Below are 14,154 nucleotides of genomic sequence, written 5' to 3'. Positions count from 1 at the left end.
AACAACAAAAGACTATTAAATAAAATAGAGTTAGAAGAAAGAGTCTAGAGAATGGTGTGTTTTAAAAAGAACTACATAAAATAGAAAAATAATTCTTAAATTATAATTTGATACAAAATTTGTTGAGCCTATCGACACTCTAAGTGATATTGTTTGAATATTTCCTAAAAAACATTTCTGACTTGATTTTTTTTATTTTTTTTATTTTTAAATATTATGACAGTGGGTGCTTTAAATAAGATTGGCTGTGGATTTAATACCTTTTATTCAAGCATGTAGCAAGTATATATTTAAGGGGGAAAAAACTTTATGCATTTTTGGAATTATATAATTTTTCTTATATAGAATATGGAATTATATCGAAGATAATATTTCTGACTCTTATATGGGTCAAACCAGTTGTCAGTCGATACCCATTGCAACAGAAATGGGCTGCCCCACACGAATTAATATGGGCTTTCCCTAACAACAATTCATATCGATATGCTATGACTGGGGATGCTTGTAGATCGAGTTGGGTTAAGTGGTCTCTCATCCGCCATTTGTTTGAACTTAGACAGAATGAGAAAAATAAATCTGCATCCTTTCACTTAATTAGCGAACGCAGATTAAATGGACCATGCAAGCGGGTATATATGGATTGATTTGACAACTGAACTTTATTGTTTTATGTATTTTTTTGAACTATTTTTCAATAATTTTTTGCTATTTTGCCCCCAAATTTTTTGATTGTTCATTTTTTATAATAAAAATAAAGTCCCAACTTTTATATTTCATAAATAGCAAATATAATTATTAAATAAAAGGTCTTTTTTTTTAGCACACAAAGCATAAAACTATAACACCATATTCTTAGGAGTGTTAGTGGATCAAGTTAGGTCAGTTGGCCTCCCATCGATCATCTGTCCGAACTTAGGCGGATTGAAAAAAAATACATCTGCTTCCGTCCGCTCGTCTCATTGAAACTGTCTATTATGTGGCAGATTGGTTTGGACCATCCGATTTTGGCAAATTGGGTGGATGCTTGCCTAGGCCTAACAACTACGGTGGTGTTTAATAAAACAGAAAATTGAAAATTAAGAACTAAAAACTGAATGTTGAATTTAATAAACTAAAAAACTGTTGGATAAAAATTTTAGTACGTAACTCAAACAAGTTTTTTATATGTATAAAATCAAATTTAGAATTAATTATTTTCAAATTGTATATATTAAAATTTTTATATTGTGATTGTGTGTTTGTTGTGGTGGTAGAGGAGGCGACGATATTAGCTACAACGACAATGGCAATGGTGGTAAAGATAGATGAATAGTGATTGTGGTGATGGTTGGGAGGGTAATGTCATGGAAATAAACTGGGGTGGAGGCGGCGGCGGCGGCGGTGTAACAATGGTGGTTATTGTGGTGGTGGAATATTGGTGTGGTTAATGTTAGGAAAAATAATTTTGTGGTGACTTTAATGTACAATTAAAGAAGGTCCCAACCACCAGTTGAGGTGAGATCAAATGGATTTAGATTCTTTGTAACAAGATCTTTACACTACAAAAAGAATGACCAATAACCATTGAGAATTGAATGAAAAATTGTCTCATAAAGTTGTCCTCATGAATGATGTATTGGGAATAGTGTATTATCATCTATCTCACAGTGATTGTAGAGGAAAGTATTGATGGGTATTTAAATCTCAAGTTTTGGATAAGGACATGAGCTCTTTGGAGCATCCAAATTTTTCAAAAAATGGAGTTATGGATGCTTCAAGGATGGGCTTTGGCGAAAACTATGGTCCAAGTTAGTTATGCAAAAATTGCCACACGCGCATGCACCGCCCACCCGCCCAGACCGTGGTCCTTGAGACTTAGGCTTGAGGCTTATTAGAATGGGTTGGGCCGGATTGGTGACCTATCAACCTAATCTTTTTGGGCTAAGTCTATTAGGTGGCTGCAGATATAGATATACACACATGTGTATATTATGTGTAACATCTACACTTAAGATGGGGCTTATTACCTATCAATTTTGGTGCATTACTCCATTAGTTTTGCAGGAGTAATTGGGCAGTTGTGGCCGCATTTGTTGCCAACCTTCATGGCTGGAAGGCTCTTTCTTTCTCCCCCATTGTATATAAAAGGAGACCAATCTCTTTGGTTTTCTACATAGAATTTTTGGATCTCATACTATATAGTCAATCTGCTTCTATACTATTCTTTTTGTGTGAGAAAGTGCTACCATTGTCAGTTTGCCGGAACTAAACAGAAGGTGCTTCTACGTTAGTAGGTTCTAACCGTCATATTTTGGGAGACAAATGCTGACATGCTTCCAACATCCACGATGAGGCGGCAAATTTGTTTTAAGGAGAGTGTGGTATCACATAGGCTTCGATTTACTCTTTTTTACCATTTTATTTTGTTGAATATTTCTGTTCATCGAGTTGTATGGCTTAGCCCTATGATTTCTTATTCTGTAAATCAATTTAATTAAATATGAATCTATTTAATTTTTTTTAAATACATCATTTGTACAAAAAATAATGACAATAGTAATGAAGGAGAAGGTAGTAGTGGTAGTAGTGGTGGTGGTACCGGTGGTAACAGCGATGGTGGTGGTTGTAGTAGTGGTAGTGGCGATGGCAGCGGTAGCAAGTTTATAATAGTGTCTATTGACTAGGACAAATTTCACTTTACCTCATCTCATTTGGAAACATAGCCTCCTTGTGGTTTATGGACTGAAATACATCGTTAGATCCGTTAACAATTTAATAAAAAAGACTAAAATACCATTGTATACAAGTAATCTAAGTGTGTGAACTATGAATATTTTTGTCATTTGTTTGGAAAGCAAAATGTATTTTAACCCTTTATTGTTCATTCCATATGTGATTTACCCCTTGAAATTTAAAAATGAGCATATAATCTCCTATTTGGCATGTGTTTGACACTTATTGTTAAGTTAAATACAATGTTTAACGGTGCATTTTAATCCATAAATAACAAGAAGATTATGCGGTTATTTCTAAATGAGAAAGGGTAATCTGCACATGAGCAAAACCATAAGAGGTAAAGTGAAATTTGTCCTATCAACTATTATAAACTTGAACACGAACGCTCTACTTAAGAATTTAAAAAGCACTGAAATCACTCTGACTAGGATAGTTTGTTAGGAACTCTTCGATATTTAAATTAGTAAGAGCTCTCAAGAATGTCAATGATGAAACATTGTATGAATGCGTACGTTATTGTGTATCATGTTTAGGGCACTTACCTATTCTTATTAGTGGCACCTCCACTGACTGTTATACTCGGTTAAAAGATGCACGACATTTTCACCATATTCTGCTTTATATGGGATCATATCCTGCGTTCACGATATTCTAAGCATGAACAAGTCTGTTCCTATACAAAGTGGACTTTTCGTTAACTTGGTCCACCGTCTATTCAAGCTAGCTCGATTGACCTATTGGTCAACTCGACCACTAAGTTTATCTCAGGAATTTCACTATATTTGCTGCTAATCGCAAATGGCCAAATTGGATGTAAGCTCGGATTTTACTTTTCACAATTTCTCTAAACTAGAGATGTGTTGTTGGGCTTGGTGAGCACACATTGCAGCCCCTCTCGGTGATCAGATATTGGTAACTCTATATTCAGATCATATTTAAACTAATGTTGTGTTTGGTTGGGAGATTTGAGAAGGAATTTGGAAATGAAAAGGGAAAAGGTGTGTCAAATTAGATGAAATGTTGGTATATTTTATTCTCATTTTACCTACATTTTCTCTTTCCCTTTCCAAATCACTTCCAAAATCCTCCAACCAGACACCACGTACAAGAATGGACAACAATTATAATTTTGAGAAAAGATCATTTATAATTTTTTTTTTTAATACAAATGTGATTTGATAATGTAATTACTAATATTCGATCATTTTGATTTTTTACATAAATACTCTACTCAATGAATTATAAAATATAAAAGGTTCAGAACACTAAAATGAGTCTATCAAGTCCAATAGTGTCTCCCTAGTTGGACAGACAACTGGAGAGAATCCAAGCCTTATTTATTATTGTTCATAACAAATTTATTGAGATATAGTTTATTGACTACTTAATAGTTTATTATTTTTCCCTCGATCTAGCAACCAAAAAAAAAAATAGTTTATTATTTTTTCATAATTTTGATCTCGCTATTTTGACTTTTCATTCTTTATGTTCATTAAGACAATGGGTCAAAAAAGAATTTTTAATAAAATAGAGTAAAATGGAGACTCTAACGGATAGTATATTTAAGAAGATTGCTATATAAAACAGAAAATAATTTTTAGATTATAATTTAACACAAAATTTGATCATGCTAATGCTCTAAAAGTGATACAAATACTTGCAGCCATTTATCACATGATTTTTATTATTTTTACTTTTTTAAACCTAGTGAGAGAGAGTGCTACAAATAATATTGGCTGAAGATTTAATATTATTCAAGCATGTAGAATGTGTACATATACTATGTATTTAAGAAAAAACAACCATATGCAAGTTTTGGAATCATATTTTCAAATTTTGTTATGTACTATTGAATTTGAAGATAATATTCAAGGCTCATCGATGGGTCAAACCTGTTGCAAGACCAATTACAATATAAATGGGCTGCCCATGCGAATCAATTTCGGCCACTAACCAAGACTACTCTTAACCTCTTACGTACCCAGTAGGAGAGCACTATAATTATTGTTGCATACTCAAAATAAAAATTATAAAAAAATATTTAAAATTTATAGATAAATGCCTAAACATTTAAATTTATGGATCAAATTTATTTTGAATATAATTCATATCATATTAAATTTGAATGTATCTCATACACTTCACTTTCTAGGACAATTTTAGGAGTTTGTTGGTTTTTCAATTATAATATTATCTTAAAGCACAAATATAGCTGTTCATTTCTACGAGGCTGGTTCAAAATGACAACCCAATTAAGAGTTCTCACAACAATAATAGGCTTCAAGAGTTGAAATTCTATTATCAGCGATAAGATAGAGAGAAAGTAGTCACAAGAAAATGTTGTATTGCATTGAATGAAACAAAAAAATTTCATTTTATTCTTTATTGAGATCTTAAAAATACACTTTGTTCAATACCCTATGTTGTGTATAGTATGGAAAACCCAAATAACAAAGCAATAACAAACATATGAATTGATCAAATACAACATAATTAGAGGTCAGAAGTAAATGGCACAATGGTAGAAGGCAACCATGACTGACTAGTTATAAAATTTGTAACGCTAAACTGTGATGTTTCAGTTGTGCTAGATATCACTTGATAACCACCCCACTTTATTCTTCCACTAGTCGAAAAACTAGGGCTGGAGTTTTTATATTCTCCATAATACAGAGTATTTAGAGCAAAGTTACCATCCCATTCTAACCAGCCTGCTAGATCAACCAAGGTATCAAGGTAAGTTTGTGGATAAACAGTGCACAAATATTCCATCCAACGCCTTCCTAGATATGTCTTGAATGAGCTAAGTACCGATTTTAGGTCAGATGAAGCCACGACTTGAGAATTATAAATTGAAATACCAGTATTTTGGTTAGGGTCAGTTCACCCTTGTGTTGTTATAGTATTTTGTTGCCCACTCATTGGTTTTTTGGCATATATCATGCAATCACTACAAGAAAATACACTTTTTGCGACTAAATTTTTAGTCGCCAAAAGTCCTTTTTTAGTCGCCAAATATCGAATTTTCACTTTCCCCGACTAAATATTTTAGTCGCCGGTTTTGTCGCCAATACGCGGTCGCGCATACCTTTGGCGACTAAAAAACTGTTAGTCGCCAATAGACAGGTCTTCAGCGACTAAATAATTTGTCGCCAATAGTCAATTCCATTTTTGGAAATTATACCTTTGGCGACTAACATTTAGTCGCCAATAGTTAATTTTTTTTTTTATTTATACATTTCCCGACTAAACCTTTCGTCGCCAATAGCCCAGCTTTCGGTGACCACTGACTTTAGTCGCTGAAAGTATTTTCAGAAAAAAAAAAAATTTTGCCTCCGCTGTTACCAAGTTTCGAACCTATGACCACCAACTTCCCAACATTCTCAACATTTACCAACACTCTCTCCCCCACTACGCCACTACAACCTCACGCGAATACTAATGCAACATATATTATTTATATACTATATTTGCCGGTATTAATACAAAACTATATATATAAATAATTATTTTTATTTAATGTATTTTATGTAAAAAAATAAAGTATTTACTTAAAAAAAAAATATGAGAGCACTTTTGGCATTCTATGCTTTTTGGCTACTAAATGCTGCGTTGTCGCTAAAAACATTAATTTCCGCCCCAAAAAACTACTTCCGGCGACCAAACTTACTTTTTGTCGCCAAAACCTGCACTTTTGCCGACTAAACTCAGTTTTAGTCGCCAAATTGTCCACTTTTAGCTATTAAATGTTTTTTGTAGCCAAAAACCTTTACTTTTGGCTACAAAAAATTTGTTTGTCGGTAAAACACCTTTATTCGGCGACTAAAGTATTTTTTAGTCGCCAAAACCTATAGTTTTGGCTACTAAATGCTTTTAGTCGCCAAAAACCGTGCCTTTTAGCTACTAAAATTTTTGTAGTCGCTAAAACCCCTATATTCGGTGACTAAACTCCTTTAGTCGGCAAAAGTCATCAATTTTGGCGACTAAATCCATTTTAGTCGCCATTTGTGCAACTTTCAGCGACGAAAATCATTTTTTTAGTCGCCATTGGTGCTTTTTGTTGTAGTGAATTTTGGAGAATTACTGCTGCATTTCCAAATATGAAATCTACCGTGCCATAAATATCATATTCTTTGTAAAATTATTGTTGAGAATGAACGATGAGTGCATCTTGGTATCCTTCAAAACCACAACAGTAGAAAACGGAGAGATCAAAGCTAGATCTAAGTGCTATAGCTTGGTGATTTTGTGGCCCAGCTGTGTTACGGAATGTTATATCACGAGCAATGAATCCTCCACCGATAACCGCTGCAAATAAAATATGTTATCAATAATTAGTAATTGTTTACTCCATGGTTTAGTAATGTTGTGATCTCTAATTTTCCTTTCAAATTAATTTAATAAAAGCTTATCACTACAGAAATTAAAATTTTAGAAATAAAACTTAAGGACAAAATTATTTTTTAGCGCCTAAAATATTTTTGTTGTAAAAAGTATTGTTATTATATTTTTAGCAACGAAAATTAAACATTAGTCATGAATTATTATCCTTTTGGGACCAAATTTTTTGTCTCAAAAAATAAATCATTTTGAGACCAAATTATTTTGTCCCTAAAAGTCTATTTATTAGTGTATTTTCAAAATTTTGTCGCTAAAAGCTTTGTTTTGACTTTTTAAGACGACCTTTTAGCGACTATTCTCATGACGATAGAAATTGGTCTCTAAATGTTTTTTGCAACAAAATTTTCACTTTTAGAGACTAAAAAATTTGGTTTCTAAAACTCTTATATGTTGTAATGTATGCTTCTACAAAGGTTGAATTTTCATACTATAAATAAAAAAATTGAATTAATTCAGGAATTTATCTTTCATAATGATGGAAACTTTAAATTGACAATGAAGAACTCTAGACTTTATTAAAAAAAGATATTTAATTTGTTCAAAAAGAATAGCCGGCATTGTAAATTGATTATATCAATCAACTTTGGAATGAAATGCCATCAGCAAAGAATCCTTCACCATTGACAGCTGAATGTCACAATTTTCATGAAAATTTTACCAAGACAATTTGAAATTGAATATCAAATTAAGTAAATTTAATTTTTTTTAAAAAAAAAACAGAATAATGAAAAGTAGCATGATCTTTCCTTTACATTTAATATAGGAATAGTTAACAATCAATTTTATGTCATGACTTTTGGTACTTCTCTTTAAAAAAATTATATGTTAGACCACACAAAAATAAATAAATAGACAAATAAACCAGAAAATCGCCTAACATTTGAAATGTGAGTATTGAATTTATTCTGAGCATCGCCCACACCAAAACTAGTATCAAATCTACATCGCAAATTCAAATGTTGGAAAAAAAAATTTAATCTCTTTTTATTTTTATTTTTTATTATGCACGGAATTTCTGATTTTCATATTATTATTTTAACTAATTAGTCTATATATATGAAATTTAAACAAGAATTGCTATTTTTATAGTGAAATTCTCTTCATTAAATGGTTATCACTCCTTTTTGTTTAACCTCGTCTCTTACAAATGAGATTTTTAGTTTTGAAGAAACTACCTTGAAATTTTGACGAATGGTCTAACAATTTAAACTTTTTTTTTTTTTTTTTGGATTTTGTATGCATATCATTCATAAAATAATTTAGATTGATGCAATATTCATAAAAATTTAATTTTATTAGAATAAAACCTATGATAAACCTCCCAACTTAATAATACCATTTTTAGTGGACCGGAGAGAATCTAACTTCGTTTATGTTCACATAGAAACCGACGGTTATTGAGCTGGCACAAGGTTTCCTTTATCCACTTGGGTCAATGTAGACATTTTCTTCTTTATAGTCAATAACGTAATGGGAAATTTATGCGTAGATTTTAATAGGTAAATTTATTATTTAATAAATTTTATAAGAATTAATAGTGTTTTTTTTTATCAAATATTATTAAAATTTTATTAATTATCAATTTTTAGTGATAGTTTAAAAATTTTGTTACAAAAACTATTACTAATTATAAATTTAGCTCCAGTTTACAAAAATTGTCACAAAAAGTCACTAATTTTCAACGCTAAGCAATAGTTTAAAAAATTTGTTATAAAAAAAAGTTACTAATTGTAAATTTTTTGTGAGAAAAAAAAAATCACTAATTATTAATTTTTAACGACATGTAAAAATTATCACAAAAAATTATTTTTAATAACTATTTTATTACAATATATTTTTAATAAAATTTTATGAGAATTAAGTATACCTATCAAGACCTAGTGATAGGTTATCCTAAGCTAATTTGGTTAATTGTATTTGAACGTGTTATGTTCACATAGAAACCAATGGCTATTGAGCTGGCACAAGGTTTCCTTTATCTACAATGGTTTAAGAAATTTGCAAAATTTTATATAAAAAAAAAAATATTAATAAATTTTAAAATGTGATCTTATGAATTATTTAATACTTTTTTTTTTCTCATGAATGTAAAGATTCCGTTAAAATAAAAATTGTATAAAATGATAGTCACTCATAAGTTTGGGTTTAATTTTTTAGAGATAAAAAGTGAGTTTCTCTAAATATGAAATTATATATTTGGGTAATCTACACTATAGAGGTTTTCGATTTTTTCTCATTTTAGAACAAATCTTACATTACGAATAAGAACGTAACACTCCAATGTAATACTCCAATAACGTAACACTCCAATGTAACACACTAAAAAACTCTTTACACTATGTTTGGTTGGGGATTTTGGAAAGGATTTGGAAAGTGAAAAGGAAAAGGTGTGTGAAATTAGGCGAAATCTAAGTATATTTTATTCACATTTTACTTATCTTTTTTCTTTCATTTTCTAAATCCCTTTCCAAAATCCTCCAGTAAAACACAGTATTAGTGTACTTTTTCTAAAGGTAACAATGTAACATTCCAAATTTTTTCCAAACATAACACTCCAATGTAACCCACAAAAAAACTGCTTAGTGTACTTTTCTCAAACGTAACACTCCAATCAATGTAATCTCAAAAGTAACACTTCAATTTAATACACACAAAAATACCAAAAAAACTACTTAGTGCACTTTTTCCAAATATAACACTCAGTTTGAAATTACATATTTACCCAAAACTTACTAAGGAATTTATGCATTCTTTTTGGAATGGTTTGAAGAATTCCACACCCTTTTGCAATAATTTGAAGAATACCACATTTTTTTTTTTTTGAGTCTTACATAGAATATTACGTTTGGGAAAAGTAAGCTAATTTTTTTATTTTTTATTTTTTGGTTACATTGGAGTATTACACTAAAGAGTTTTTTTTTTTGGAGCGTTACGTTTGGAAAAAGCATAATAAAGATTTTTTTTGAGTGTTACACTGAACTATTACATATTGAAATTATACATTTTCTTAAAACTTACTAAGGAGTTTTTATACTCCTTTTGAAATATTTGAAGAATCTCATATTTCAAGTCATTTTTGTACTCCTTTTGAAATATTTAAAAAATCTTACATTTTAAGTCATTACAAATAAAAAAGATTTTCTTATAAAAATTTATCCCAAATTTTATTCTCAGTTGTTATGTATCTTACCTTTCTAACACAAAAGAAAAAAAAAATTAAAGAAAACATTAGAAATAAAGGTATAACCATAAATCTAATTTTTAAATAATATATTAAATTTACATTTTCAAAATTAATGGGACTATTAGGACTAATCGAATTACCATTCCTTAAGATGAGATTTATATATAAATTTTTCATTAAAAAGTGTTTAAGTTTGGAAAAATATTAATGGAAGAAATTTCCTTTCTTTTTTTTTTAAAATCATACTTTATCCACATGAGTCAATATGGACATTTTCTTCTAAATATGTTTTCTTGTTTGTTTTCTATTTTTTTCCTAGTTTGAATAATTATACAAAAATGGTGAGGATTTTTCATATGGGTTCCACATAAAGAGATAAAGGAGCACAAATGTCACGTTTGGAGCACAAATTATCTGTCACGTTTGGTCTTATTTTATATTCTATCTCATATGGTTAGGTGATCGAAATTAAAAGTTATACTATAACAAATTAAAATTTTAGAAGTAAAAATTAAAAAATAATATTATTTTTTAGAGATGAAATATTTTTGTCGTTAAAAGTGTCATTATTGTATTTTTAGAGACAAATTGGATATTTAGATATAAATTACCATCTAGACCAAAGTTTTTGTCTCAAAAAATAAATCTATGGGATTAAATTATTTTGTTCCTGCATTTATTAGCGACATTTTCAAAATTGTCACTAATCTTTTATTTTTACTTTTTGACACTATTTTAGTGACTATACTCACTGCGATCGGATTGGGTCCTAAATTTGCTTATAACAAAATTTTTACTTTTGGAAATAATTTTAATCTATAAAACTCTTATTTGTTGGAGTGTTAAAAATATTTTTGACAAACAACAATATATAGAATGGGACAGAGATAAGCTCTTCATACCACAATCATTTTAAGAGAAAATTAAAATTCAGTCTATTTGATCATAAATATTTATAAAATTATGTGGTGCAACCTTTTTTTTTTTTTTTTGAATTACATGAATGGTCCCATACTTTGAGTCTTTTATCATTTTAGCCCTTAACTTTTCAATTATGACACATTTAACTTTGAATTTTAAATCTTGATCAAAATAAGGACAATTGAAGATACTATTGCTTAATTTTAAGGGCAAAGTCGTCAATTCGATAAAATATAAAATAATTTGACAAAAATAAATATCAAAAAAATATGTTTGAATTTTTAAAAATTATTTCCACGCACTGAAAATAAAATTATGTAAAATTGATAAGTTTTTTAGACATTTATTTATTTATATTTTTACAAAATTAATTTTTATTATGTGTTTGGATGATGATCTTGTAATGGGTGGTTATTTTTACTTTCATTAAATTAGTTTATATTTTTCTAAAAGTCAAATACGGAGACAACTTTGATATCATTATCAAACCAAACAATTAAATTAAAAAATTCAAAATTAAAAACATTTCATTAATTAAATATATCGATTACACATTAAAAGCTTAACAACCACCTATTATATAATTATTATCCAAACACATAACAAAAATTAATTTAGTAAAATAAATAAATAAACGTTTAAAAGATTTATCAATTTTATATAATTTTATCTTTGGTGTAGAAATTATTTTTAAAAATTCAAAAATATTTTTTTGACATTTATTTTTATTAAATTAATTTTTATTTTATCAAATTGACGACTATATCCGTGAAATTGAGTAATGATATCTTCAATTGTCATTATTTTGAATAAAATTTAAAATTTAAGATTAAATGTGTCATAGTTAAAAAGTTAAGAATCGAAGTAATACAGGCACAAATTATAAGGACAGTTAATGTAATTTATTTATTTATTGTGTTAAAAAACATGATAAGCATTATATCTTTAACAGATTCTCCTAATTTCGATTACTCCAACATCAAATACTATGAAGAATCAACCATTCGGATTAGACTTTAAAAAGACAAAAACAACAACTAACTATTAGGAATAGTCAAAATCCAACTCTGTTCTCCTTTTCGCCCAACAAAGTATCAAAAAAACAATGACATGCATAATTTATGAGCAAATTATATTAATAGTCTCTATAATTTAGAATTTGTATTATTTTAATATTTAATATTTTAATTATGATATATTTGATTTTAAATTTTGAATCTTATTTTAAATAAAAATAATTTCAGATATCATTACTCAATTTTGAAAATAAAATCGTTAATTTAATAAAATATAAATAATTTTAATAAAAATAAATGTCAAAAAAATATCTTTGAATTTTTAAAAATTATTTATACTTACTAAAGATAAAATTATATAAATTTAATAATTTTTTTACATATTTATTTATTTATTTTATTAAATTAATTTTTATTATATATTTAAATGAACACTGGGTTTAAAATGCCTTGGTGCCATTTAGCGCCCAATCAAAACACGCAAGTTTCTACCAACAAAATAAGGACCCATATTCTCTGACTGTGACGGGCTTATGCTGTTTTTTAGGCATATGAATTTGATAATTTGAATTATTTATTTTTAAATAATATTTTATAAATATTTTTATAAAAATTTGATTAATTTGATAGTCATAATAATGTTAGTTTATAACATTTACTTATAACAAAAATTGAAGAATAAATATTATTTAAAAATTAAATTATTTATTTTTTGAGAAATAAATATAATAAATTAAAGTGTCTACGGTTATTTGATCGACCAAATTTTTTGCATTAAATGATCTACATGTTGTGATTTAAAAAATGAACGATGCAAATTATCGAGGTGAAACTCATAGGAAGCCCTACGAGTTCAAACAACATAATTCAGTCTACTTTGTAAACCGGACAAAATCCTATTCCAAAAAGTAAATCCTTCAAAACACACAAGTACTTGGACAACAACTCTTTAAATATTTATAATTTTAATATAATAACTTGGATAAATTACATTGATTACTCTTAAAATTTTAAAAAAATTATAATAAATTTCTACAATTTTAATATAATTGCATCGATTTTATTTTTAGCAAATTTAAAGTGAGATAGTATGTAAATGTAAGAATAAATAAAGGTCAAATAATATTTAATGTGAAAGTGATAATAATAATATTTTTCTTCTGTATGACTAAAAGAGTACGGATTTGAAAAAATAAGTGTTATGTAAATTAAAATTTTAAAGAAGTTTGGTGTAAATATGCTAAACTTGTGAAGTTTAATGTATTTTTTTCAAATTTTTAGAAAGGTTGGCTTAATTTACCCTAATAATTTTAAGTGAATGATCTAAGATATATGGGTATTGATTAACAAAGTTTAAAATATTTATAAATTGTTTATGTTTCACACTTTTATAAATAATGTAAAATAATTTCAAACTTATTAATAAAATCTTTCTATTTAATAATGAATTTATTTTATGAGGACAAGTAATCTATTTCAACGAAAGGGAATCTTTTTGTGAACTTTTTTCTTTATCTTTAGTAAAATAAAAATTAAATATTTAAAAAATTATATTCTAAGTTATACCAGACTAAACTGATCAGAAAAGTAAAAATAAAAATTTTAAAAGAAGTCCACCAAAGATTAAAAAAACAGTTGGCCTTTTTTTTTTTTTGTCTTTACTAAACTTTTTTAGAATTTTATTTATTTATTTTTACTTTTAGATCATTTTACATTAGACAGACTTGAAAACTAAAAATTATTGGCATAATCTAGAAAAAAAATAAAAATAAAAATACCTAAAGATAAAAGTAACATACCTTTTAAAAATTAATGATTCATGTTAATTTTTTTAAATTCAACTACTAAAAGGTAAAGAATTTTTTTTAAGGTGTTTATTATAGAATTTTGCATGTTAGTTGATATTGTACTACATAT

At 27.9% G+C, this 14,154-nt stretch overlaps 1 pseudogene; it reads right to left on the bottom strand.

Annotated features, from left to right (window-relative positions):
• Positions 1-5,208: 5,208 nt before the first annotated feature.
• On the bottom strand, positions 5,209-10,573 carry LOC145797687 (pectinesterase 2-like; annotated as a pseudogene).
• Positions 10,574-14,154: the final 3,581 nt, after the last annotated feature.

This window comes from Camellia sinensis, chromosome 8 (assembly GCF_055761805.1).
Source record: "Camellia sinensis isolate YWXY chromosome 8, ASM5576180v1, whole genome shotgun sequence".
NCBI classification, from domain to species: domain Eukaryota; kingdom Viridiplantae; phylum Streptophyta; class Magnoliopsida; order Ericales; family Theaceae; genus Camellia; species Camellia sinensis.
Note: the sequence above shows the minus strand (reverse complement) of the source record. Positions and strands in the feature narration are given on the sequence as shown.